The 26,244-nt window shown below is 38.9% G+C and overlaps 22 non-coding genes across 22 annotated transcripts; all 22 read right to left on the reverse strand.

Moving 5' to 3' along the window:
• Nucleotides 1–276: 276 nt before the first annotated feature.
• On the reverse strand, nt 277–348 carry trnaq-cug. The gene has a single exon. It is a non-coding gene; the product is annotated as a tRNA-Gln (tRNA).
• Nucleotides 349–7,021: 6,673 nt separating this feature from the next.
• Nucleotides 7,022–7,093, reverse strand: trnaq-cug. Its single transcript has one exon. It is a non-coding gene; the product is annotated as a tRNA-Gln (tRNA).
• A 476-nt stretch (nt 7,094–7,569) lies between these two features.
• On the reverse strand, nt 7,570–7,641 carry trnaq-cug. Its single transcript has one exon. It is a non-coding gene; the product is annotated as a tRNA-Gln (tRNA).
• A 1,879-nt stretch (nt 7,642–9,520) lies between these two features.
• Nucleotides 9,521–9,591, reverse strand: trnaq-uug. Its single transcript has one exon. It is a non-coding gene; the product is annotated as a tRNA-Gln (tRNA).
• Nucleotides 9,592–12,864: 3,273 nt separating this feature from the next.
• On the reverse strand, nt 12,865–12,936 carry trnaq-cug. The gene has a single exon. It is a non-coding gene; the product is annotated as a tRNA-Gln (tRNA).
• A 478-nt stretch (nt 12,937–13,414) lies between these two features.
• On the reverse strand, nt 13,415–13,486 carry trnaq-cug. Its single transcript has one exon. It is a non-coding gene; the product is annotated as a tRNA-Gln (tRNA).
• A 113-nt stretch (nt 13,487–13,599) lies between these two features.
• trnaq-uug lies at nt 13,600–13,670 on the reverse strand. The gene has a single exon. It is a non-coding gene; the product is annotated as a tRNA-Gln (tRNA).
• A 1,105-nt stretch (nt 13,671–14,775) lies between these two features.
• On the reverse strand, nt 14,776–14,847 carry trnaq-cug. Its single transcript has one exon. It is a non-coding gene; the product is annotated as a tRNA-Gln (tRNA).
• Nucleotides 14,848–14,955: 108 nt separating this feature from the next.
• trnaq-uug lies at nt 14,956–15,027 on the reverse strand. The gene has a single exon. It is a non-coding gene; the product is annotated as a tRNA-Gln (tRNA).
• A 552-nt stretch (nt 15,028–15,579) lies between these two features.
• trnaq-cug lies at nt 15,580–15,651 on the reverse strand. Its single transcript has one exon. It is a non-coding gene; the product is annotated as a tRNA-Gln (tRNA).
• A 724-nt stretch (nt 15,652–16,375) lies between these two features.
• Nucleotides 16,376–16,446, reverse strand: trnaq-cug. Its single transcript has one exon. It is a non-coding gene; the product is annotated as a tRNA-Gln (tRNA).
• Nucleotides 16,447–17,378: 932 nt separating this feature from the next.
• Nucleotides 17,379–17,449, reverse strand: trnaq-uug. The gene has a single exon. It is a non-coding gene; the product is annotated as a tRNA-Gln (tRNA).
• A 733-nt stretch (nt 17,450–18,182) lies between these two features.
• trnaq-cug lies at nt 18,183–18,254 on the reverse strand. The gene has a single exon. It is a non-coding gene; the product is annotated as a tRNA-Gln (tRNA).
• A 304-nt stretch (nt 18,255–18,558) lies between these two features.
• trnaq-cug lies at nt 18,559–18,631 on the reverse strand. Its single transcript has one exon. It is a non-coding gene; the product is annotated as a tRNA-Gln (tRNA).
• A 109-nt stretch (nt 18,632–18,740) lies between these two features.
• trnaq-uug lies at nt 18,741–18,811 on the reverse strand. The gene has a single exon. It is a non-coding gene; the product is annotated as a tRNA-Gln (tRNA).
• Nucleotides 18,812–19,371: 560 nt separating this feature from the next.
• Nucleotides 19,372–19,443, reverse strand: trnaq-cug. The gene has a single exon. It is a non-coding gene; the product is annotated as a tRNA-Gln (tRNA).
• Nucleotides 19,444–21,816: 2,373 nt separating this feature from the next.
• Nucleotides 21,817–21,888, reverse strand: trnaq-cug. The gene has a single exon. It is a non-coding gene; the product is annotated as a tRNA-Gln (tRNA).
• A 113-nt stretch (nt 21,889–22,001) lies between these two features.
• On the reverse strand, nt 22,002–22,072 carry trnaq-uug. Its single transcript has one exon. It is a non-coding gene; the product is annotated as a tRNA-Gln (tRNA).
• Nucleotides 22,073–23,621: 1,549 nt separating this feature from the next.
• trnaq-uug lies at nt 23,622–23,692 on the reverse strand. The gene has a single exon. It is a non-coding gene; the product is annotated as a tRNA-Gln (tRNA).
• A 743-nt stretch (nt 23,693–24,435) lies between these two features.
• Nucleotides 24,436–24,507, reverse strand: trnaq-uug. The gene has a single exon. It is a non-coding gene; the product is annotated as a tRNA-Gln (tRNA).
• Nucleotides 24,508–25,073: 566 nt separating this feature from the next.
• trnaq-cug lies at nt 25,074–25,145 on the reverse strand. Its single transcript has one exon. It is a non-coding gene; the product is annotated as a tRNA-Gln (tRNA).
• A 929-nt stretch (nt 25,146–26,074) lies between these two features.
• trnaq-uug lies at nt 26,075–26,146 on the reverse strand. The gene has a single exon. It is a non-coding gene; the product is annotated as a tRNA-Gln (tRNA).
• Between the last annotated feature and the right edge of the window lie 98 nt (nt 26,147–26,244).

A 26,244-nucleotide genomic window follows, 5' to 3' on the forward strand; every position in this document is an offset into this window, starting at 1 on the left:
TTGAAGTGTTCAGATTTTCCTGTCATTTGTTCACACGTTTAACAGCAAGGAATAGATTATTGGTAGCATGTGAATAATTCACACAAAAGCTAGGAAGGTTCTACCGAGATTTGAACTCGGATCACGGATTCAAAGTCCGAGTGCTAACCATACACCATGAGACCCTGTACATAAATATTATTGAAGTGTTCAGATTTTCCGTCATTTGTTCACCCGATTAAACAGCAAAATTAGATTGTATGTAGTCCGTTGAATAATTCAGCACAAAAGGTAGGAAGGTTCTACCGAGATATGAACTCGGATCGCAGGATTCAGAGTCCTGAGTGCTAACCATTACACCATAGAACCCTGTACATAAATATTATTGAAGTGTTCAAATTTTCCGTCCATTTGGGTTCACCCGTAACAGGAAGAGATGAGTTTATTGGTAAGGCCATTGAATAATTCACACAAAACTAGAAGGTTCTACCGAGATCTGACTCGGATCACTGATTCAAAGTTCCAGAGTGGCTACCATTACCCATAGAACCATATCTTTAACCAAATTGTAATTTTACAGAAAGAATTGACATCGTTCCTTCACGTTTGCAAATACTTCAACTGACAACATATTTGGACATGCTGTCTTCTATTCAACAAGGAAGAATTATTCACATGTAGTCCGACTAAGACTTGAACTCAGATAGTAGGATTCAGAGTCCTAGTGATAACCTTGACAGCACAGAACCCAGTAATCAATACTCTTATATGGTTCAGATTTACTTCCTAGGTTCTCGCGGAAAAACAAGAAAATATTTTCTGGCCATAACGTATCAACTGGGCTACCCTACCATGTCAAACTTGTAAGTCACATATTTCCAACACGATTGATGTGATGAGGTGAAAAAAATCTGAAAATTTTCGTTCATTGGGAGGTAGCAAGTTCTCAATTAACAAACCTACTAGGCACTCATAGTATGCATTTCCTGTAGGCTAGCCATTCATGTGTACCAAAGACTGCTCATCAACTCCCACCCACTTGTTTCTTTCACACACGACAATTTAAAGTTGACAGGAGAGGAGTATGTCACTGCAAAATCAAGGTAGGTCCTACCGAGATTTGAACTCGAATCCAGGATTCAGAGTCCTGAGTGCTAACCATTACACCATAGACCTGTACATAATATTTTGAAGTGTTCAGATTTTCCTGTCTTTGTTCACCGATTAACAGCAAGAGATGAGATTATTGTAGGCCATGTGAATAATTCCACAAAACTAGAAGGTTCTACGAGATTTGAACTCGGACACTGGATTCAAAGTCAGAGTGCTAACCATTACACCATAGAACCCTATTCTTACCAAATTTGGAATTTTACAGAAAAAATGGACAGTCGTTCCTTCACGTGTTGCAAATACTTTCAACTGACAACAATATTTGGACAGCTATCTTCTAGTTCACAAGGAAGAATTATTCACATGGTAGGTCCGACCAAAACTTGAACTCAGATTGTAGGATTCAGAGTCCTGAGTGATAACCTTGACACGCACAGAACCCTGTAATATCTCTATGATGGGTTCAGATTTACTCTCCTAGGTTCTCCGGAAAAACAGAGAAATATTTTCTGTCCATAAACTATCAACTGGCTACCCTACCATGTAACAACTGTAAGTCCACATATTTCCAACACATTGATGTGATAGGGTGAAAAAAATCTAAAATTTCAGTTCATTGGAGGTGCAAGTTCTCAATTAACACTTGGACTACATGGGTGCGTTTCCGAATTACGCATTTTGTGTCTCCAACAAACTTCTATTCACTCAAATTCTTGCTTCGTACAAGACAATTATTAATTTACATTGGAAAGAAACACCTTCTAGTTTCATAAAACGTTTGAAGATTATTCTGTGGTACCCAGAACCTTTGCTACAGCGAACATCCATACAGACATTAAATCTGAGAGGAATCTGGTTTCAGATCATTTTTTAAGGTCTCCTGCTATCCATGGAATACAGAACTGACGCCTTGATGTCAGTAACCAAGGAATGGAAGGCTCCTAGGTATCTTCTCAGAGTTTATAAACCCAAGGGATGAGAGTACCCTTCACGCTCCGCCCTTAACGCAATGGTACCTCCGGAACCGGCCATATTTTCACAGTTGTTATCACTTGAAATTGTATCCGTCTGCTAATTAATTTCGATAAGGACTAGAACATCAATGTAGTAATTTAAACGTTAAGCATTTATTCCGTTTAGAGTCGATTTTGAGGGAACTTGCTTTGTTGTCCACTCTGAACTTGGACTAGTTTTTGGTTCCTTCATGTATGGATATTTCGAAGGACAGAGGACAGTCTATCGACCAAAAGACGTTTATTAACATAGAAGGAATACATGCCCATATGATGGAAGAACCAGCTAATAACATATTTATTGATAAATGTTGTCTCTGTCAAAAATTTTAACGCATATTTTCGCATTTTGTTTGGAAGCTTGAGTATAGCTTCACTTGCAACGCCTTATTAAAAGTAGGTAATTTTAAAAATGTAAACTCAGCGGTTGCATTAAGAACAATTTGTGCTTTCTATTCACTGTCACCGTTAGTCAAGTATATGGATTAGCTTTTAATTAAACTAGATCACTCTGATAGATGGACGTCAGAATACTTGCCTTGATTTCCATATTTTATGGTAACACTGTTTGATGGCTACAATATGCAACCTTTTCGACAAACTGTATAGATGTTGTAAATTTGTTACAGGATGTCCTCGAAATAGAAAGGTAGTGAAAAAATGAAATCTTTTGGCGTAGGTTTACGTTACTAGCGCTCTTGCTGGAATCGATGCCTTGTTCAACGTTTGCAATGTGTTGCTAACTTAACGATTTTATTGTGGTTTGTCCTAGAAAACCTAGAAAACTGAAATATTTCTGAAAATCGAACATGAACTGGGTTTCCTCGCTATGCTTTGTCCCATTTTTACGCAATGTTTTTAAATCTGAGTTAAATTGGTCCCCATTACCTTGCTCTATCTAGTAATTCTAGTCGATTTGTAATGGTCGATCAATTGTAAACTGTATTCTACCTGAAATATGCACTTTTTTCTAACAAAAATATCCTATACTCATGAAATTTGTTCAGACTGTCACTATGGTTTTTATAGGTTATTGGCACATATCTTAGTTGACGAATGGTGATAGCACCTGCAAATTAGCGGAACTATGGAGTTAAATAGTGGTTAATTTTTGCTAACGTGTTTAGCTAATAGATTACATATTTTGTCTTCCCTGTAATAACATTTTAAAAATCTGAAATGCTTTTATTCACAAGTCTGTATCTTTTCATCTGGTCTTACTTGTATTTTAAGATATTTAGATCTACTATTATTCGAGCTATGCTAGCTAATCAATCGTGTGGGCGGATCCGGATTGATACTCGTGAATATTAACAAACCTACTAGGCCCTCATATATGCATTTCGAGGCTAGCCATTCATTGTACCAGACTGCTCATCAACTCCCACCCACTTGTTTCTTCACACACGACAATTTTAAAGTTGACAGGAGAGGAGTATGTCACTGCAAATCAAGGTAGGTCCTACCGAGATTTGACTCGGATCGCAGTTCAGAGTCCTGATGCTAACCTATTACACATAGAACCCTGTACATAAATATTATTGAAGTTTTCAGATTTTCCTGTCATTTGTTCACCGATAAAAACAAGAGAATTGTTTATTGGTAGGCCATGTGAATAATTCAGCAAAAAAGCTGGGAAGGTTCTACCGAGATTTGACTCGGATCCGGATTCAAGTCGAGTGCTAACCATTACACCATAGAACCTGTAACATATTTTATAGTGTTTCAGATTGTTCCGTCTTTTGTTCACTACCGTTAACAGCAAGAAGATGAATTTTGGTAGGCCATTTGATATTCCGCACAAAACTAGAAGGTTCTACACGAGATTTGAACTCGATCACTGTATTCAAAGTCCAGAGTGAAACCATTACACCGATAAACCCTGTAATAAATTTATGAAGTGTTCATGATTTTACTGTCCATTTGTTACAACCCAGATTAACGCAAGAATGAGATTATTGGTAGGCCATTGAAAATTCAGCACAAATTGACTAGATGTTCTACCGAGATTTGACTCATCACTGGATTCAAAGTCCAGAGTGCTAACCATTACACCATAAGAACCCTGTACATAATATTATTGAAGTGTTCAGATTTTCCTGTCATTTGTTTCACACCGATTAACAACTAGAATATTATATACTTGGTAGGCTGTGAAATAATTCAGCACAAAAGCTGGAAGGTTCTACCGATTTGAACTCGGATGCAGGATTCAGAGTCCTGAGTGCAACCATTACACATAGAACCCTGTACATAATTTTTTATTGAAGTGTTCAGATTTTCCTGTCATTTGTTCACCACGATTACCAGCAAGAGATGAGATTATTGGTAGGTGCCTTTGAATAATTCAAGCACAAAACTAGGAAGGTTCTACCGAGATTTGAACTCGGATCACTGGATTCAAAGTCCGAGTGCTAACCATTACACCATAGAACCATATTCTTAACCAAATTTTGGAATTTTACAGAAAAAAATGGACAGTCGTTCCTTCACGTGTTGCAAATACTTTCAACTGACAACAATATTTGGACAGCTTCTTCTAGTTCAACAAGGAGAATTATTCACATGGTAGGTCCGACCAAACTTGAACTCAGATTGTAGGATTCAGAGTCCGAGTGATAACCTTGACAGCACAGAACCCTGTAATCAATACTCTAGTGATGGGTTCAGATTTACTCTCCTAGGTTCTCCGGAAAAACGAGAAAATATTTTCTGCCATAAACGTATCAACTGGGCTACCCTACCATGTAACAACTTGTAAGTCCACATATTTCCAACACATTGATGTATGAGGGTGAAAAAAATCTGAAAATTTTCGTTCATTGGGAGGTAGCAAGTTCTCAATTAACAACCCTACTAGGCACTCATAGTATGCATTTCCTGAAGGCTAGCCATTCATGTGTACCAAAGACTGCTCATCAACTCCCCCCCCTTGTTTCTTTCACACACGACAATTTTAAAGTTGACAGGAGAGGTATGTCACTGCAAAAGGTAGTCCTACCGAGATTTGAACTCGATCGCAGATTCAAAGTCCAGAGTGCTAACCATTATACCATAGAACCCTGTACATAAATATTATTGAAGTGTTCAGATTTTCCTGTCATTTGTTCACCCGATTAACAGCAAGAGATAGATTATTGGTAGGCCATGTGAATAATTCAGCACAAACTGGAGGTTCACCGAGATTTGAACTCGATCGCAGGATTCAGAGTCCTGAGTGCTAACCATTACACCATAGAACCCTGACATAAATTTATGATGTTCAGATTTTCCTGTCATTGTCACACGATTAACAGCAAGAGATGAGATTATTGAGCCATTGAATAATTCAGCACAATAGAAGTTCTACGAGATTGAACTCGATCACTGGATTCAAAGTCAGAGTGCTAACATTACACCATAGAACCATATTCTTAACCAATTTGGATTTTACAGAAAAATGGACAGTCGTTCCTTCACGTGTTGCAAATACTTTCAACTGACAACAATATTTGGACAGCTTCTTCTAGTTCAACAAGGAAGAATTATTCACTGTGAGGTCCGACCAAACTGAACTCAGATTGTAGGATTCAGAGTCCTGAGTGCTAACCTTGACAGCACAGAACCCTGTAATCAATACTCTTGATGGGTTCAGATTTACTTCCTAGGTTCTCCGGAAAAACAGAGAAAATATTTTCTGGCCATAAACGGTATCAACTGGCTACCCTACCATGTACAACTTGTAAGTCCACATATTTCCAACACGATTGATGTGATAGGGTGAAAAAAATCTGAAAATTTTCGTTCATTGGGAGGTAGCAAGTTCTCAATTAACAAACCTACTAGGCACTCATAGTATGCATTTCCTGTAGGCTAGCCATTCATGTGTACCAAAGACTGCTCATCACTCCCACCCACTTGTTTCTTTCACACCCGACATTTTAAAGTTGAGGAGAGGAGTATGTCACTGCAAAATCGAGGTAGGTCTACGAATTTGAACTCGGATCGCAGGATTCAGAGTCCTGAGTGCTAACCATTACACCATAGAACCCTGTACATAAATTTTTGAAGTGTTCAGATTTTCCTGTCATTTGTTCACCATTAACAGCAAGAGATAGATTATTGGAGGCCTGTGAATAATTCAGCACAAAGCTGGAAGTTCTACCGAGATTTGAACTCGGATCACTGATTCAAGTCCGAGTGCTAACCATTACACCATAGAACCCTGTACATAAATTTTATTGAAGGTTTCAGATTTTCCTGTCATTTGTTCACTTCGATTAACAGCAAGAATGAGATTATGGTAGTCATTGAATAATTCAGCACAAAACTAGGAAGTTCTACCGAGATTTGAACTCGGATCACTGGATTCAAGTCCAGAGTGCTAACCTTACACCATAAACCAATTCTTAACCAAATTTGAATTTTACAGAAAAAATGGACAGTCGTTCCTCACGTGTTGCAAATACTTCAACTGACAACAATATTTGACAGCTGTCTTCTAGTTCACAAGGAAGAATTTTCACATGGTAGGTCCGACCAACTTGAACTCAGATAGTAGATTCAGATCCTGATGATAACCTTGACACACAAACCCGTAACAATACTCTTGATGGGTTCAGATTTACTCTCCTAGGTTCTCCGAAAAACAAGAAAAATTTTCTGGCCATAAACGTATCAACTGGGCTACCCTACCATGTAACAACTTGTAAGTCCACATATTCCAAACGATGATGTGATAGGTGAAAAAATCTGAAAATTTCGGTTCATTGGGGTAGAAGTTCTCAATTAACAAACTACTGGCACTCATAGTATGCTTTCCTGTAGGCTAGCCATTCATGTGTACCAAAGACTGCTCATCAACTCCCACCCTTGTTTCTTTCACACACGACAATTTTAAAGTTACAGGAGAGGAGTATGTCACTGCAAATCAAGGTAGGTCCTACCGAGATTTGAACTCGGATCGCAGGATTCAGAGTCCTGAGTGCTAACCATTACACCATAGAACCCTGTACATAAATTTTTGAAGTGTTCAGATTTTCCTGTCTTTGTTCAACCATTAACAGCAGAGATAGATTATGGTAGGCCATGTGAATATTCAGCACAAAAGCTGGGAGAGTTCTACCGAGATTTGAACTCGGATCGCAGGATTCAGAGTCCGAGTGCTAACCTTTACACCTAAGAACCCTGTACATAAATTTTATTGAAGTGTTCAGATTTCCTGTCATTTGTTCACTCCGATTACACAAGAGATGAGATTATTGGTAGGCCATTTGAATAGATTCAGCACAGAATCTAGTAAGGTTCTACCTAGATTTAACTCGGAGCACGTGTTCAAAGTCCAGAGTGCTAACCATTACACCATAGAACCCTGTACATAAATATTATTGAAGTGTTCAGATTTTCCTGTCATTTGTTCACCCGATTAACAGCAAGAGATTAGATTATTGGTAGGCTTGTGAATAATTCAGCACAAAAGCTGGGAAGGTTCTACCGAGATTTGAACTCGGATCGCAGGATTCAGAGTCCTGAGTGCTAACCATTACACCATAGAACCCTGTACATAATTTTTATTGAAGTGTTCAGATTTTCCTGTCATTTGTTCACCCATTAACAGCAAGAATGAGATTATTGGTAGGCATTTGAATAATTCAGCACAAAAGCTAGGAAGGTTCTACCGAGATTTGAACTCGATCACTGGATTCAAAGTCCAGAGTGCTAACCATTAACCATGAACCTATTCTTAACCAAATTTGGAATTTTACAGAAAAAAATGGACAGTCGTTCCTTCACGTGTTGCAAATACTTTCAACTGACAACAATATTTGGACAGCTTCTTCTAGTTCAACAAGGAAGAATTATTCACATGGTAGGTCCGACCAAACTTGAACTCAGATTGTAGGATTCAGATCCTGAGTGATAACCTTGACAGCACAGAACCCGTAATCAATACTCTTGATGGGTTCAGATTTACTCTCCTAGGTTCTCCGGAAAAACAGAGAAAATATTTTCTGGCCATAAACGTATCAACTGGGCTACCCTACCATGTAACAACTTGTAAGTCCACATATTTCCAACACGATTGATGGATAGGGTGAAAAAAATCTGAAAATTTTCGTTCATTGGGAGGTAGCAAGTTCTCAATTAACAAACCTACTAGCACTCATAGTATGCATTTCCTGTACTACCCATTCATGTGTACCAAGACTGCTCATCAACTCCCACCCACTTGTTTCTTTCACACACGACAATTTTAAGTTGACAGGAGAGGGTTGTCACTGCAAAACAGTAGTCTACCGGATTTGAACTCGGATCCAGGATTCAGAGTCCTGAGTGCTAACCTTTACACCATAGAACCCTGTACATAATAATTGAAGTGTTCAGATTTTCCTGTCTTTGTTCACCGATTAACAGCAAGATAATTATTGGTAGGCCATGTAATATTCAGACAAAAGCTGGAAGGTTCTACCGAGATTTGAACTCGGATCAGGATTCAGAGTCCAGTGCTAACCATTACACCATAGAACCCTGTACATAAATTTTGAAGTGTTCAGATTTTCCTGTCATTTGTTCACACATTAACAGCAAGAGAAGATTATTGGTAGGCCATTGAATAATTCAGCACAAAACTGAAGTTCTACGAGATTTGAACTCGATCACGGATTCAAAGTCCAGAGTGCTAACATTACACCATAGAACCTATTCTTAACCAAATTTGAATTTTACAGAAAAATGGACAGTCGTTCCTTCACGTGTTGCAAATACTTTCAACTGACAACAATATTTGGACAGCTTCTTCTAGTTCAACAAGGAAGAATTATTCACTGGTAGGTCCGACCAAACTTGAACTCAGATTTAGGATTCAGAGTCCTGAGTGATAACCTTGACAGCACAGAACCCTGTAATCAATACTCTTGAGGGTTCAGATTTACTTCCTAGGTTCTCCGGAAAAACAGAGAAAATATTTTCTGGCCATAACAGTATCAACTGGGCTACCCTACCATGTAAAACTTGTAAGTCCACATATTTCCAACACGATTGATGTGATGAGGGTGAAAAAAATCTGAAAATTTTCGTTCATTGGGAGGTAGAGTTCTCAATTAACAAACCTACTAGGCACTCATAGTATGCATTTCCTGTAGGCTAGCCATTCATGTGTACCAAAGACTGCTCATCAACTCCCACCCACTTGTTTCTTCACACACACAATTTTAAAGTTGATAGGAGAGGAGTATGTCACTGCAAAAGAAAGGTAGGTCATACCGAGATTTGAACTCAGATCGCAGGATTCAGAGTCCTGAGTTCTAACCATTACACCATAGAACCCTGTACATAAATTTTTGAAGTGTTCAGATTTTCCGTCATTTGTTCACACGATTAACAGCAAGAGATGAGATTATTGGTAGGCCATGTGAATAATTCAACACAAAGCTAGGAAGTTCTACCGAGATTTGAACTCGGATCACTGGATTCAAAGTCCAGAGTGCTAACATTACACCATAGAACCTATTCTTAACCAAATTTGGAATTTTACAGAAAAAAATGGACAGTCGTTCCTTCACGTGTTGCAAATCTTTCAACTGACAACAATATTTGGACAGCTATCTTCTAGTTCAACAAGGAAGAATTATTCACATGGTAGGTCCGACCAAAACTTGAACTCAGATTGTAGGATTCAGAGTCCTGAGTGATAACCTTGACAGCACAGAACCCTGTAATCAATACTCTATGATGGGTTCAGATTTACTCTCCTAGGTTCTCCGGAAAAACAGAGAAAATATTTTCTGGCCATAAACATTATCAACTGGGCTACCCTACCATGTAACAACTTGTAAGTCCACATATTTCCAACACAGATGATGTGATGAGTGAAAAAAATCTGAAATTTTCGTTCATTGGGAGGTAGCAAGTTCTCAATTAACAAACCTACTAGGCACTCATATATGCATTTCCTGTAGGCTAGCCATTCATGTGTACCAAGACTGCTCATCAACTCCCACCCACTTGTTTCTTTCACACACGACAATTTTAAGTTGACAGGAGAGGAGTATGTCACTGCAAAAATCAAGGTAGTCCTACGAGATTTGAACTCGATCGCAGGATTCAGAGTCCTGAGTGCTAACCATTACACCATAAACCCTGTACATAATAATTTGAAGTGTTCAATTTTCCTGTCATTTGTTCACACGATTACAGCAAAAGATGAGATTATTGGTAGCCATGTGAATAATTCAACACAAAAGCTAGGAAGGTTCTACCGAGATTTGAACTCGATCACTGGATTCAAAGTCCAGAGTGCTAACCATTACACCATAGACCCTATTTTAACCAATTTGGAATTTTACAGAAAAAATGGACAGTCGTTCCTTCACGTGTTGCAAATACTTTCAACTGACAACAATATTTGGACAGCTTTCTTCTAGTTCAACAAGAAGAATTATTCACTGGTAGGTCCGACCAAACTTGAACTCAGATGGTAGGATTCAGAGTCCTGAGTGATAACCTTGACAGCACAGAACCCTGTAATCAATACTCTTGATGGGTTCAGATTTACTTCCTAGGTTCTCCGGAAAAACAGAGAAAATATTTTCTGGCCATAAACGTATCAACTGGGCTACCCTACCATGTAACAACTTGTAAGTCCACATTTTTCCAACACGATTGATGTGATAGGTGAAAAAAATCTGAAATTTTCGTTCATTGGGAGGTACAAGTTCTCAATTAACAAACCTACTAGGCACTCATAGTATGCATTTCCTGTAGGCTAGCCATTCGTGTACCAAAGACTGCTCATCAACTCCCACCCACTTGTTTCTTTCACACACGACAATTTTAAAGTTGACAGGAGAGGAGTATGTCACTGCAAAATAGTAGGTCCTACGATTTGAACTCGGATCAGATTCAGAGTCCTGAGTGCTAACCATTACACCATAGAACCCTGTACATAAATTTTTGAAGTGTTCAGATTTTCCTGTCATTTGTTCACCATTAACAGCAAGAGATAGATTATGGTAGCCATGTGAATAATTCAGCACAAAAGCTGGAAGGTTCTACCGAGATTTGAACTCGATCCAGGATTCAAGTCCGAGTGCTAACCATTACACCATAGAACCCTTACATAATTTTTGAAGTGTTCAGATTTTCGTCATTTGTTCACACGATTAACAGCAAGGATGAGATTATTGGTAGCCTTGAATATTCAGCACAAAACTAGGAAGGTTCTACCGAGATTTGAACTCGATCCTGGTTCAAAGTCAGAGTGCTAACTTACACCATAGAACCATTCTTACCAAATTGAATTTACAGAAAAATGGACAGTCGTTCCTTCAGTGTTGCAAATACTTTCAACTGCAACAATATTTGGACAGCTTCTTCTAGTTCAACAAGGAAGAATTATTCACATGGTAGGTCCGACCAACTTGAACTCAGATGTAGGATTCAGAGTCCTGAGTGATAACCTTGACAGCACAGAACCCGTAATCATACTCTTGATGGGTTCAGATTTACTCTCCTAGGTTCTCCGGAAAAACGAGAAAATATTTTCTGGCCATAAACGTATCAACTGGCTACCCTACCATGTAACAACTTGTAAGTCCACATATTTCCAACACGATTGATGTGATAGGGTGAAAAAAATCTGAAAATTTCGTTCATTGGAGGAGAAGTTCCAATTAACAAACCTACTAGGCACTCATAGTATGCATTTCCTGTAGCTAGCCATTCATGTGTACCAAGACTGCTCACAACTCCCACCCACTTGTTTCTTTCACACACGACAATTTTAAAGTTGACAGGAGAGGAGTTGTCACTGCAAAATCAAGGTAGGTCCTACCGAGATTTGAACTCGGATCGCAGGATTCAGAGTCCTGATGCTAACCATTACACCATAGAACCCTGTACTAAATTTTTGAAGTGTTCATTTTCCTGTCATTTGTTCACCATTAACAGCAGAGTTAGATTATTGTAGCCATGTGAATAATTCGCACAAAGCTGAAGTTCTACCGAGATTTGAATCGATCATATTCAAGTCCGAGTGCTAACCATTACCCATAGAACCCTTACATAAATTTTGAAGTGTTCAGATTTTCCTGTCATTTGTTCACCGATTACAGCAAGAATGAGATTATTGGTAGGCCATTGAATAATTCAGCACAAAACTAGGAATTCTACCGAGATTTGAACTCAGATCACTGGATTCAAAGTCCAGAGTGCTAACCTTACACCATAGAACTTTCTTAACCAAATTGAATTTTACAGAAAAAATGGACAGTCGTTCTTCACGTGTTGCAAATACTTCAACTGACAACAATATTTGGACAGCTTCTTCTATTCAACAAGGAAGAATTATTCACATGGTAGGTCCGACCAACTTGAACCAGATTGTAGGATTCAGATCCTGAGTGATAACCTTGACAGCACAGAACCCGTAATCAATACTCTTGATGGGTTCAGATTTACTCTCCTAGGTTCTCCGAAAAACAGAGAAAATTTTCTGGCCATAAACGTATCAACTGGGCTACCCTACCATGTAACAACTTGTAAGTCCACATATTTCCAACACGATTGATGTGTAGGGGTGAAAAAAATCTGAAAATTTTCGTTCATTGGGAGTAGCAAGTTCTCAATTAACAAACCTACTAGCACTCATAGTATGCATTTCCTGTAGGCTAGCCATTCATGTGTACCAAAGACTGCTCATCAACTCCCACCCACTTGTTTCTTTCACACACGACAATTTTAAAGTTGACAGGAGAGGAGTATGTCACTGCAAAATCTCAGTAGGTCCTACCGAGATTTGAACTCGGATCGCAGGATTCAGAGTCCTGAGTGCTAACCATTACACCATAGAACCCTGTACATAAATATTATTGAAGTGTTCAGATTTTCCTGTCATTTGTTCACCCGATTAACAGCAAGAGATAGTTTATTGGTAGGCCATGTGAATAATTCAGCACAAAAGCTGGAGGAATCTACCGAGATTTGACTCGATCAGGATTCAAGTCCGAGTGCTAACCATTACACCATAGAACCTTACATACATTTTTATTGCAGTGTTCAGATTTTCCTTGTCCATTTGTTTCACGATTAACAGCACGAGATGAATTTTGGTAGCCATTTGAATATTCATCAGCACAAAATCTAGTAAGGTTCTACGAGATTTGAAACTCGGATCACTGGATTCAAAGTCCAAGTGCTAACCATTACACATGAGACCCTGGTACATAAATATTATGAATGTTCAGCATTTTCCGGTCATTTGTTCACCCGATTAACAGCAAGAGATTAGATTATTGGTAGGCCATGTGAATAATTCAGCACAAAAGCTGGGAAGGTTCTACCGAGATTTGAACTCGGATCGCAGGATTCAGAGTCCTGAGTGCTAACCATTACACCATAGAACCCTGTACATAAATTTTATTGAAGTGTTCAGATTTTCCTGTCATTTGTTCACCCGATTAACAGCAAGAGATGAGATTATTGGTAGGCCTTTGAATAATTCACACAAAATATAGGAAGGTTCTACCGAGATTTGAACTCGATCACTGGATTCAAAGTCCAGAGTGCTAACCATTACACCATAGAACCTATTCTTAACCAAATTTGGAATTTTACAGAAAAAAGGGACAGTCGTTCCTTCACGGTTTGCAAATACTTTCAACTGACAACAATATTTGGACACTTCTTCTAGTTCAACAAGGAAGAATTATTCACATGTAGGTCCGACCAAACTTGAACTCAGATTGTAGGATTCAGAGTCCTGATTGATAACCTTGACAGCACAGAACCCGTAATCATACTCTTGATGGGTTCAGATTTACTCTCCTAGGTTCTCCGGAAAAACAGAGAAAATATTTTCTGGCCATAACGTATCAACTGGGCTACCCTACCATGTAACAACTTTTAAGTCCACATATTTCCAACACGATTGATGTGATAGGGTGAAAAAAATCTGAAATTTTCGTTCATTGGAGGTAGCAATTTCTCAATTAACAAACCTACTAGGCACTCATAGTATGCATTTCCTGTAGGCTAGCCATTCATGTGTACCAAAGACTGCTCATCAACTCCCACCCACTTGTTTCTTTCACACACGACAATTTTAAAGTTGACAGGAGAGGAGTATGTCACTGCAAAAATCAGGTAGGTCCTACCGAGATTTGAACTCGGATCGCAGATTCAGAGTCCTGAGTGCTAACCATTACACCATAGAACCCTGTACATAAATATTTTGAAGTGTTCAGATTTTCCTGTCATTTGTTCACACGATTAACAGCAAGAGATTAGTTTATTGGTAGGCCATGTGAATAATTCAGCAAAAAAGCTGGGAAGGTTCTACCGAGATTTGAACTCGATCCAGATTCAAGTCCGAGTGCTAACCATTACACATAGAACCTTACATAAATTTTTATTGACAGTGTTCAGATTTTCCTGGCAATTTGTTCCGCATAACGCAAGAGATATATTATTGTAGGCCATTTGAAATAATTCAGCACAAAATTCTATAAGGTTCGTACCAGAGATTTTGAACTCGGATCACTGATTCAAATCCAAGTGCTAACCATTACACCATAAACCCTGTACATAATATTAGTGAAGTGTTCAGATTTTCCTGTCATTTGTTCCCGCCGATTTAACAGCAAAGAGATTAGATTATTGGTAGGCCATGTGATATTCAGCACAAAAGCTGGGAAGGTTCTACCGAGATTTGAACTCGGATCGCAGGATTCAGAGTCCTGAGTGCTAACCATTACACCATAGAACCCTGTACATAATTATTGAAGTGTTCAGATTTTCCTGTCATTTGTTCACACATTAACAGCAAGAGATGAGATTATTGGTAGGCATGTGAATAATTCCACAAAAGCTAGGAAGGTTCTACCGAGATTTGAACTCGGATCACTGGATTCAAAGTCCAGAGTGCTAACCATTACACCATAGAACCTATTCTTAACCAAATTTGGAATTTTACAGAAAAAAATGGACAGTCGTTCCTTCACGTGTGCAATACTTTCAACTGACAACAATATTTGGACAGCTTCTTCTAGTTCAACAAGGAAGAATTATTCACATGGTAGGTCCGACCAAACTTGAACTCAGATTGTAGGATTCAGAGTCCTGAGTGATAACCTTGACAGCACAGAACCCGTATCAATACTCTGATGGGTTCAGATTTACTCTCCTGGTTCTCCGGAAAAACAGAGAAAATATTTTCTGGCCATAAACGTATCAACTGGGCTACCCTACCATGTAACAACTTGTAAGTCCACATATTTCCAACACGATTGATGTGATAGGTGAAAAAAATCTGAAAATTTTCGTTCATTGGAGGTAGCAAGTTCTCAATTAACAAACCTACTAGGCACTCATAGTATGCATTTCCTGTAGGCTAGCCATTCATGTGTACCAAAGACTGCTCATCAACTCCCACCCACTTGTTTCTTTCACACACGACAATTTTAAAGTTGACAGGAGAAGTATGTCACTGCAAAACGGTAGGTCCTACCGAGATTTGAACTCGGATCGCAGGATTCAGAGTCCTGAGTGCTAACCATTACACCATAGAACCCTGTACATAAATATTTTGAAGTGTTCAGATTTTCTGTCATTTGTTCACCGGATTAACAGCAAGAATGAGATTATTGGTAGCGTTTGAATAATTCACACAAACTAGGAAGGTCTACGAGATTTGAACTCGGATCACTGGATTCAAAGTCCAGAGTGCAAACCATTACACCATAGAACCTATTCTTAACCAAATTTGAATTTTACAGAAAAATGGACAGTCGTTCCTTCACGTGTTGCAAATATTTCACTGACAACAATATTTGGACAGCTTCTTCTAGTTAAACAGGAAGAATTATTCACTGGTAGGTCGACCAAAACTTGAACTCAGATTGTAGGATTCAGAGTCCTGAGTGATAACCTTGACAGCACAGAACCCTGTAATCAATACTCTTGATGGTTCAGATTTACTTCTAGGTTCTCCGGAAAAACAGAGAAATATTTTCTGGCCATAAACGTATCAACTGGGCTACCCTACCATGTAACAACTTGTAAGTCCACATATTTCAACAGATTGATGTGATAGGGTGAAAAAAATCTGAAAATTTTCGTTCATTGGGAGGTAGCAAGTTCTCAATTAACAACCTACTAGGCACTCATAGTATGCATTTCCTGTAGGCTAGCCATTCAGTGTACCAAAGACTGCTCATCAACTCCCCCCCTTGTTTCTTTCACACACGACAATTTAAAGTTGACAGGAGAGGAGTATGTCACTGCAAAAGAAAGGTAGGTCCTACCGAGATTTGAACTCGATCGCAGGATTCAGAGTCCTGAGTGCTAACCATTACACCATAGAACCCTGTACATAAATAATTTGAATGTTCAGATTTTCCTGTCATTTGTTCACACGATTAACAGCAAGAGATGAGATATTTGTAGGCCATGTGAATAATTCAACACAAAAGCTAGGAAGGTTCTACCGAGATTTGAACCGATCACTGGATTCAAAGTCCAAGTGCTAACATTACACCATAGAACCTATTCTTAACCAAATTTGGAATTTTACAGAAAAAAATGGACAGTCGTTCCTTCACGTTTTGCAAATACTTTCAACTGACAACAATATTTGGACAGCTATCTTCTAGTTCAACAAGAAGAATTATTCACATGGTAGGTCCACCAAAACTTGAACTCAGATTGTAGGATTCAGAGTCCTGAGTGATAACCTTGACAGCACAGAACCCTGTAATCAATACTCTTGATGGGTTCAGATTTACTCTCCAGGTTCTCCGGAAAAACAGAGAAAATATTTTCTGGCCATAAACAGTATCAACTGGGCTACCCTACCATGTAACAACTTGTAAGTCCACATATTTCCAACACGATTGATGTGATGAGGGTGAAAAAAATCTGAAAAATTTTCGGTTCATTGGGAGGTAGCAAGTTCTCAATTAACAAACCTACTAGGCACTCATAGTATGCATTTCCTGTAGGCTAGCCTTCATGTGTACAAGACTGCTCATCAACTCCCACCCACTTGTTTCTTTCACACACGACAATTTTAAAGTTGACAGGAGAGGAGTATGTCACTGCAAAATCAAGGTAGTTCCTACCGAGATTTGAACTCGGATCGCAGGATTCAGAGTCCTGAGTGCTAACCATTACACCATATAACCCTGTACATCAATAAATTTGAAGTGTTCAGATTTTCCTGTCATTTGTTCACACGATTAACAGCAAAAGATGAGATTATTGGTAGGCCATGTGAATAATTCAACACAAAAGCTAGGAAGGTTCTACCGAGATTTGAACTCGGATCACTGGATTCAAAGTCCAGAGTGCTACCATTACACCATAGAACCCTATTTTAACCAAATTGGAATTTTACAGAAAAAAATGGACAGTCGTTCCTTCACGTGTTGCAAATACTTTCAACTGACAACAATATTGGACAGCTATCTTCTAGTTCAACAAGGAAGAATTTTTCACATGGTGGGTCGACCAAAACTTGAACTCAGATTGTAGGTTCAGAGTCCTGAGTGATAACCTTGACAGCACAGAACCCTGTAATCAATACTCTATGATGGGTTCAGATTTACTCTCCTAGGTTTCCGGAAAACAGAGAAAATTTTTTCTGGCCATAAACAGTATCAACTGGGCTACCCTACCATGTAACAACTTGTAAGTCCACATATTTCCAACACGATTGATGTGATAGGGTGAAAAAAATCTGAAAATTTTCGTTCATTGGGAGGTAGCAAGTTCTCAATTAACAAACCTACTAGGCACTATAGTATGCATTTCCTGTAGGCAGCCATTCATGTGTACCAAAGACTGCTCATCAACTCCCACCCACTTGTTTCTTTCACACACGACAATTTTAAAGTTGACAGGAGAGGAGTATGTCACTGCAAAACCGAGATTTGAACTCGGATCGCAGGATTCAGAGTCCTGAGTGCTAACCATTACACCATAGAACCCTGTACATAAATATTATTGAAGTGTTCAGATTTTCCTGTCATTTGTTCACCCGATTAACAGCAAGAGATTAGTTTATTGGTAGGCCATGTGAATAATTCAGCAAAAAAGCTGGGAAGGTTCTACCGAGATTTGAACTCGGATCGCAGGATTCAGAGTCCTGAGTGCTAACCATTACACCATAGAACCCTGTACATAAATTTTATTGTGTTCAGATTTTCCTGTCCATTTGTTTCACCATTACAAGCAAGATATTGAAGATTTATTGGTAGGCCATTTGAATAATTGCAGCACAAAATCTAGTAAGGTTCTCCAGATTTGAAATCTGATCATGGATTCAAAGTCCAGGAGTGCTAACCATTATACCATAGAACCCTGTACATAAATATTATTGAAGTGTTTCATATTTTTCCTGTCATTGTGTTCCCATTAACAGCAAGAGATGTAGATTATTGTTAGGCTTGTGAATAATTCCAGCCACAAAAGTGCTGGAAGGTTCTACCGAGATTTGAACTCGGATCGCAGGATTCAGAGTCCTGAGTTGCTAACCATTACACCATAGAACCCTGTACATAATTTTTTGAAGTGTTCAGATTTTCCTGTCATTTGTTCACACGATTAACAGCAGAGAGATGAGATTATGGTAGGCATGTGAATAATTCACACAAAATAGGAAGGTTCTACCGAGATTGAACTCGGATCACTGGATTCAAAGTCCAGAGTGCTAACCATTACACCATAGAACCTATTCTTAACCAAATTTGGAATTTTACAGAAAAAATGGACAGTCGTTCCTTCACGTGTTGCAAATACTTTCAACTGACAACAATATTTGGACAGCTTCTTCTAGTTCAACAAGGAAGAATTATTCACATGGTAGGTCCGACCAAACTTGAACTCAGATTGTAGGATTCAGAGTCTGAGTGATAACTTGACAGCACAGAACCCGTAATCAATACTCTTGATGGGTTCAGATTACTCTCCTAGGTTCTCCGGAAAAACAGAGAAAATATTTTCTGGCCATAAACAGTATCAACTGGGCTACCCTACCATGTAACAACTTGTAAGTCCACATATTTCCAACACGATTGATGTGATAGGGTGAAAAAAATCTGAAAATATTTCAGTCATTGGGAGGTAGCAAGTTTCTCAATTAACAAACCTACAGGCACTCATAGTATGCATTTCCTGTAGGCTAGCCATTCATGTGTACCAAAGACTGCTCATCAACTCCCACCCACTTGTTTCTTTCACACACGACAATTTTAAAGTTGACAGGAGAGGAGTATGTCACTGCAAACATGGTAGGTCCTACCGAGATTTGAACTCGGATCGCAGGATTCAGAGTCCTGAGTGCTAACCATTACACCATAGAACCCTGTAATTAAATATTTTGAAGTGTTCAGATTTTCCTGTCATTTGTTCACACGATTAACAGCAAGAGATGAGATTATTGGTAGGCCATTGAATAATTCACACAAAACTAGGAAGGTTCTACGAGATTTGAACTCGGATCACTGGATTCAAAGTCCAGAGTGCTAACATTACACCATAGAACCTATTCTTAACCAAATTTGAATTTTACAGAAAAAATGGACAGTCGTTCCTTCACGTGTTGCAAATACTTTCAACTGACAACATATTTGGACAGCTTCTTCTAGTTCAACAAGGAAGAATTATTCACTGGTAGGTCCGACCAAACTTGAACTCAGATTGTAGGATTCAGAGTCCTGAGTGATAACCTTGACAGCACAGAACCCTGTAATCAATACTCTATGATGGTTCAGATTTACTTCCTAGGTTCTCCGGAAAAACAGAGAAAAATTTTCTGGCCATAAACAGTATCAACTGGGCTACCCTACCATGTAACAACTTGTAAGTCCACATATTTCCAACAGATTGATTGATAGGGTGAAAAAAATCTGAAAATTTTCGTTCATTGGGAGGTAGCAAGTTCTCAATTAACAAACCTACTAGGCACTCATAGTATGCATTTCCTGTAGGCTAGCCATTCATGTGTACCAAAGACTGCTCATCAACTCCCACCCACTTGTTTTCTTCACACACGACAATTTTAAGTTACAGGAGAGGAGTATGTCACTGCAAAAGAAAGGTAGGTCCTACCGAGATTTGAACTCAGTCGCAGGATTCAGAGTCCTGAGTGCTAACCATTACACATAGAACCCGTACATAAATAATTTTGAATGTTCAGATTTTCTGTCATTTGTTCACACGATTAACAGCAGAGATGAGATTATTGGTAGGCCATGTGAATAATTCAACACAAAAGCTAGGAAGTTCTACCGAGATTTGAACTCGGATCACTGGATTCAAGTCCAGAGTGCTAACATTACACCATAGAACCCTATTCTTAACCAATTTGGATTTTACAGAAAAAAATGGACAGTCGTTCCTTCACGTGTTGCAAATACTTTCAACTGACAACAATATTTGGACAGCTATCTTCTAGTTCAACAAGGAGAATTATTCACATGGTAGGTCCGACCAAAACTTGAACTCAGATTGTAGGATTCAGAGTCCTGAGTGATAACCTTGACAGCACAGAACCCTGTAATCAATACTCTATGATGGGTTCAGATTTACTCTCCTAGGTTCTCCGGAAAAACAGAGAAAATATTTTCTGGCCATAAACAGTATCAACTGGCTACCCTACCATGTAACAACTTGTAAGTCCACATATTTCCAACACGATTGATGTGATGAGGGTGAAAAAATCGAAAATTTTCGGTTCATTGGGAGGTAGCAAGTTCTCAATTAACAAACCTACTAGGCACTCATAGTATGCATTTCCTGTAGGCTAGCCATTCATGTGTACCAAGACTGCTCATCAACTCCCACCCACTTGTTTCTTTCACACACGACAATTTTAAAGTTGACAGAGAGGAGTATGTCACTGCAAAATCAGTAGGTCCTACCGAGATTTGAACTCGGATCGCAGGATTCAGAGTCTGAGTGCTAACCATTACACCATAAACCCTGTACATAATAATTTGAAGTGTTCAGATTTTCCTGTCATTTGTTCACACGATTAACAGCAAGAGAGTGAGATTATTGGTAGGCCATGTGAATAATTCAACACAAAAGCTAGGAAGGTTCTACCGAGATTTGAACTCGGATCACTGGATTCAAGTCCAGAGTGCTAACCATTACACCATAGAACCCTATTTTAACCAAATTTGGAATTTTACAGAAAAAAATGGACAGTCGTTCCTTCACGTGTTGCAAATACTTTCAACTGACAACAATATTTGGACAGCTATCTTCTAGTTCAACAAGGAAGAATTATTCACATGGTAGGTCCACCAAAACTTGAACTCAGATTGTAGGATTCAGAGTCCTGAGTGATAACCTTGACAGCACAGAACCCTGTAATCAATACTCTATGATGGGTTCAGATTTACTCTCCTAGGTTCTCCGGAAAAACAGAGAAAATATTTTCTGGCCATAAACAGTATCAACTGGGCTACCCTACCATGTAACAACTTGTAAGTCCACATATTTCCAACACGATTGATGTGATGAGGGTGAAAAAAATCTGAAAAATTTCGGTTCATTGGGAGGTAGCAAGTTCTCAATTAACAAACCTACTAGGCACTCATAGTATGCATTTCCTGTAGGCTAGCCATTCATGTGTACCAAAGACTGCTCATCAACTCCCACCCACTTGTTTCTTTCACACACGACAATTTTAAAGTTGACAGGAGAGGAGTTGTCACTGCAAAAGAAAGGTAGGTCCTACCGAGATTTGAACTCGGATCGCAGGATTCAGAGTCCTGAGTGCTAACCATTACACCATAGAACCCTGTACATAAATAATTTTGAAGTGTTCAGATTTTCTGTCATTTGTTCACACGATTAACAGCAAGAGATGAGATTATTGGTAGGCCATGTGAATAATTCAACACAAAAGCTAGGAAGTTCTACCGAGATTTGAACTCGGATCACTGGATTCAAAGTCCAGAGTGCTAACATTACACCATAGAACCTATTCTTAACCAAATTTGGAATTTTACAGAAAAAAATGGACAGTCGTTCCTTCACGTGTTGCAAATACTTTCAACTGACAACAATATTTGGACAGCTATCTTCTAGTTCAACAAGGAAGAATTATTCACATGGTAGGTCCGACCAAAACTTGAACTCAGATTGTAGGATTCAGAGTCCTGAGTGATAACCTTGACAGCACAGAACCCTGTAATCAATACTCTATGATGGTTCAGATTTACTCTCCTAGGTTCTCCGGAAAAACAGAGAAAATATTTTCTGGCCATAAACAGTATCAACTGGGCTACCCTACCATGTAACAACTTGTAAGTCCACATATTTCCAACACGATTGATGTGTGAGGTGAAAAAAATCTGAAAATTTTCGTTCTTGGGAGGTAGCAAGTTCTCAATTAACAAACCTACTAGGCACTCATAGTATGCATTTCCTGTAGGCTAGCCATTCATGTGTACCAAAGACTGCTCATCAACTCCACCCACTTGTTTCTTTCACACACGACAATTTTAAAGTTGACAGGAGAGGAGTATGTCACTGCAAAATCGGTAGGTCCTACCGATTTGAACTCGGATCGCAGGATTAGAGTCTGAGTGCTAACCATTACACCATAGAACCCTGTCATAAATATTTTGAAGTGTTCAGATTTTCTGTCATTTGTTCACACGATTAACAGCAAGAGATGAGATTATGGTAGGCCATGTGAATAATTCACACAAAACTAGGAAGGTTCTACGAGATTTGAACTCGGATCACTGGATTCAAAGTCCAGTGCTAACATTACACCATAGAACCTATTCTTCCAATTTGAATTTTACAGAAAAAATGGACAGTCGTTCCTTCACGTGTTGCAAATACTTTCAACTGACAACAATATTTGGACAGCTTCTTCTAGTTCAACAAGGAAGAATTATTCACTGGTAGGTCCGACCAAACTTGAACTCAGATCGTAGGATTCAGAGTCCTGAGTGATAACCTTGACAGCACAGAACCCTGTAATTAATACTCTATGATGGGTTCAGATTTACTTCCTAGGTTCTCCGGAAAAACAGAGAAAATATTTTCTGGCCATAAACAGTATCAACTGGGCTACCCTACCATGTAACAACTTGTAAGTCCACATATTTCCAACAGATTGATGTGATGAGGGTGAAAAAAATCTGAAATTTTCGTTCATTGGGAGGTAGCAAGTTCTCAATTAACAAACCTACTAGGCACTCATAGTATGCATTTCCTGTAGGCTAGCCATTCATGTGTACCAAAGACTGCCTCACACTCCCACCCACTTGTTTTCTTCACACACGACAATTTTAAAGTTGACAGGAGAGGAGTATGTCACTGCAAAAGAAAGGTAGGTCCTCCGAGATTTGAATCAGATCGCAGGATTCAGAGTCCTGAGTTCTAACCATTACACCATAGAACCCTGTACATAAATAATTTGAAGTGTTCAGATTTTCCTGTCATTTGTTCACACGATTAACAGCAAGAGATGAGATTATTGGTAGGCCATGTGAATAATTCAACACAAAAGCTAGGAAGTTCTACCGAGATTTGAACTCGGATCACTGGATTCAAAGTCCAGAGTGCTAACATTACACCATAGAACCTATTCTTAACCAAATTTGGAATTTTACAGAAAAAATGGACAGTCGTTCCTTCACGTGTTGCAAATACTTTCAACTGACAACAATATTTGGACAGCTATCTTCTAGTTCAACAAGGAAGAATTATTCACATGGTAGGTCCGACCAAAACTTGAACTCAGATTGTAGGATTCAGAGTCCTGAGTGATAACCTTGACAGCACAGAACCTGTAATCAATACTCTATGATGGGTTCAGATTTTCTCTCCTAGGTTCTCCGGAAAAACAGAGAAAATATTTTCTGTCCATAAACAGTATCAACTGGGCTACCCTACCATGTAACAACTTGAAGTCCACTATTCCAACACGATTGATGTGATGAGGGTGAAAAAAATCGAAAATTTTGGTTCATTGGGAGGTAGCAAGTTCTCAATTAACAAACCTACTAGGCACTCATAGTATGCATTTCCTGTAGGCTAGCCATTCATGTGTACCAAGACTGCTCATCAACTCCCACCCACTTGTTTCTTTCACACACGACAATTTTAAAGTTGACAGGAGAGGGTAGTCACTGCAAAATCAGGTAGGTCCTACCGAGATTTGAACTCGGATCGCAGGATTCAGAGTCTGAGTGCTAACCATTACACCATAAACCCTGTACATAATAATTTGAAGTGTTCAGATTTTCCTGTCATTTGTTCACACGATTAACAGCAAGAGATGAGATTATTGGTAGGCCATGTGAATAATTCAACACAAAAGCTAGGAAGGTTCTACCGAGATTTGAACTCGGATCACTGGATTCAAAGTCCAGAGTGCTAACCATTACACCATAGAACCCTATTTTAACCAATTTGGAATTTTACAGAAAAAAATGGACAGTCGTCCTTCACGTGTTGCAAATACTTTCAACTGACAACAATATTTGGACAGCTATCTTCTAGTTCAACAAGGAAGAATTATTCACATGGTAGGTCCGACCAAAACTTGAACTCAGATTGTAGGATTCAGAGTCCTGAGTGATAACCTTGACAGCACAGAACCCTGTAATCAATACTCTATGATGGGTTCAGATTTACTCTCCTAGGTTCTCCGGAAAAACAGAGAAAATATTTTCTGGCCATAAACAGTATCAACTGGGCTACCCTACCATGTAACAACTTGTAAGTCCACATATTTCCAACACGATTGATGTGATGAGGGTGAAAAAAATCTGAAAAATTTCGTTCATTGGGAGTAGCAAGTTCTCAATTAACAAACCTACTAGGCACTCATAGTATGCATTTCCTGTAGGCTAGCCATTCATGTGTACCAAAGACTGCTCATCAACTCCCACCCACTTGTTTCTTTCACACACGACAATTTTAAGTTGACAGGAGAGGAGTATGTCACTGCAAAAGAAAGGTAGGTCCTACCGAGATTTGAACTCGGATCGCAGGATTCAGAGTCCTGAGTGCTAACCATTACACCATAGAACCCTGTACATAATTTTTTTGAAGTGTTCAGATTTTCTGTCATTTGTTCACACGATTAACAGCAAGAGATGAGATTTATGGTAGGCCATGTGAATAATTCAACACAAAAGCTAGGAAGTTCTACCGAGATTTGAACTCGATCACTGGATTCAAAGTCCAGAGTGCTAACATTACACCATAGAACCTATTCTTAACCAAATTTGGAATTTTACAGAAAAAAATGGACAGTCGTTCCTTCACGTGTTGCAAATACTTTCAACTGACAACAATATTGGACAGCTATCTTCTAGTTCAACAAGGAAGAATTATCACATGGTAGGTCCGACCAAACTTGAACTCAGATTGTAGGATTCAGAGTCCTGAGTGATAACCTTGACAGCACAGAACCCTGTAATCAATACTCTATGATGGGTTCAGATTTACTCTCCTAGGTTCTCCGGAAAAACAGAGAAAATATTTTCTGGCCATAAACAGTATCAACTGGGCTACCCTACCATGTAACAACTTGTAAGTCCACATATTTCCAACACGATTGATGTGATGAGGGTGAAAAAAATCGGAAATTTTCGGTTCATTGGGAGGTAGCAATTCTCAATTAACAAACCTACTAGGCACTCATAGTATGCATTTCCTGTAGGCTAGCCATTCATGTGTACCAAGACTGCTCATCAACTCCCACCCATTGTTTCTTTCACACACGACAATTTTAAAGTTGACAGGAGAGAGTATGTCACTGCAAAATCAAGGTAGGTCCTACCGAGATTTGAACTCGGATCGCAGGATCAGAGTCCTGAGTGCTAACCATTACACCATAAACCCTGTACATAATAATTTTGAAGTGTTCAGATTTTCCTGTCATTTGTTCACACGATTAACAGCAAAAGATGAGATTATTGGTAGGCCATGTGAATAATTCAACACAAAAGCTAGGAAGGTTCTACCGAGATTTGAACTCGGATCACTGGATTCAAAGTCCAGAGTGCTAACCATTACACCATAGAACCCTATTCTTAACCAAATTTGGAATTTTACAGAAAAAAATGGACAGTCGTTCCTTCACGTGTTGCAAATACTTTCAACTGACAACAATATTTGGACAGCT

This window comes from Salvelinus namaycush, unplaced genomic scaffold, assembly GCF_016432855.1.
Source record: "Salvelinus namaycush isolate Seneca unplaced genomic scaffold, SaNama_1.0 Scaffold171, whole genome shotgun sequence".
Lineage (NCBI taxonomy): Eukaryota > Metazoa > Chordata > Actinopteri > Salmoniformes > Salmonidae > Salvelinus > Salvelinus namaycush.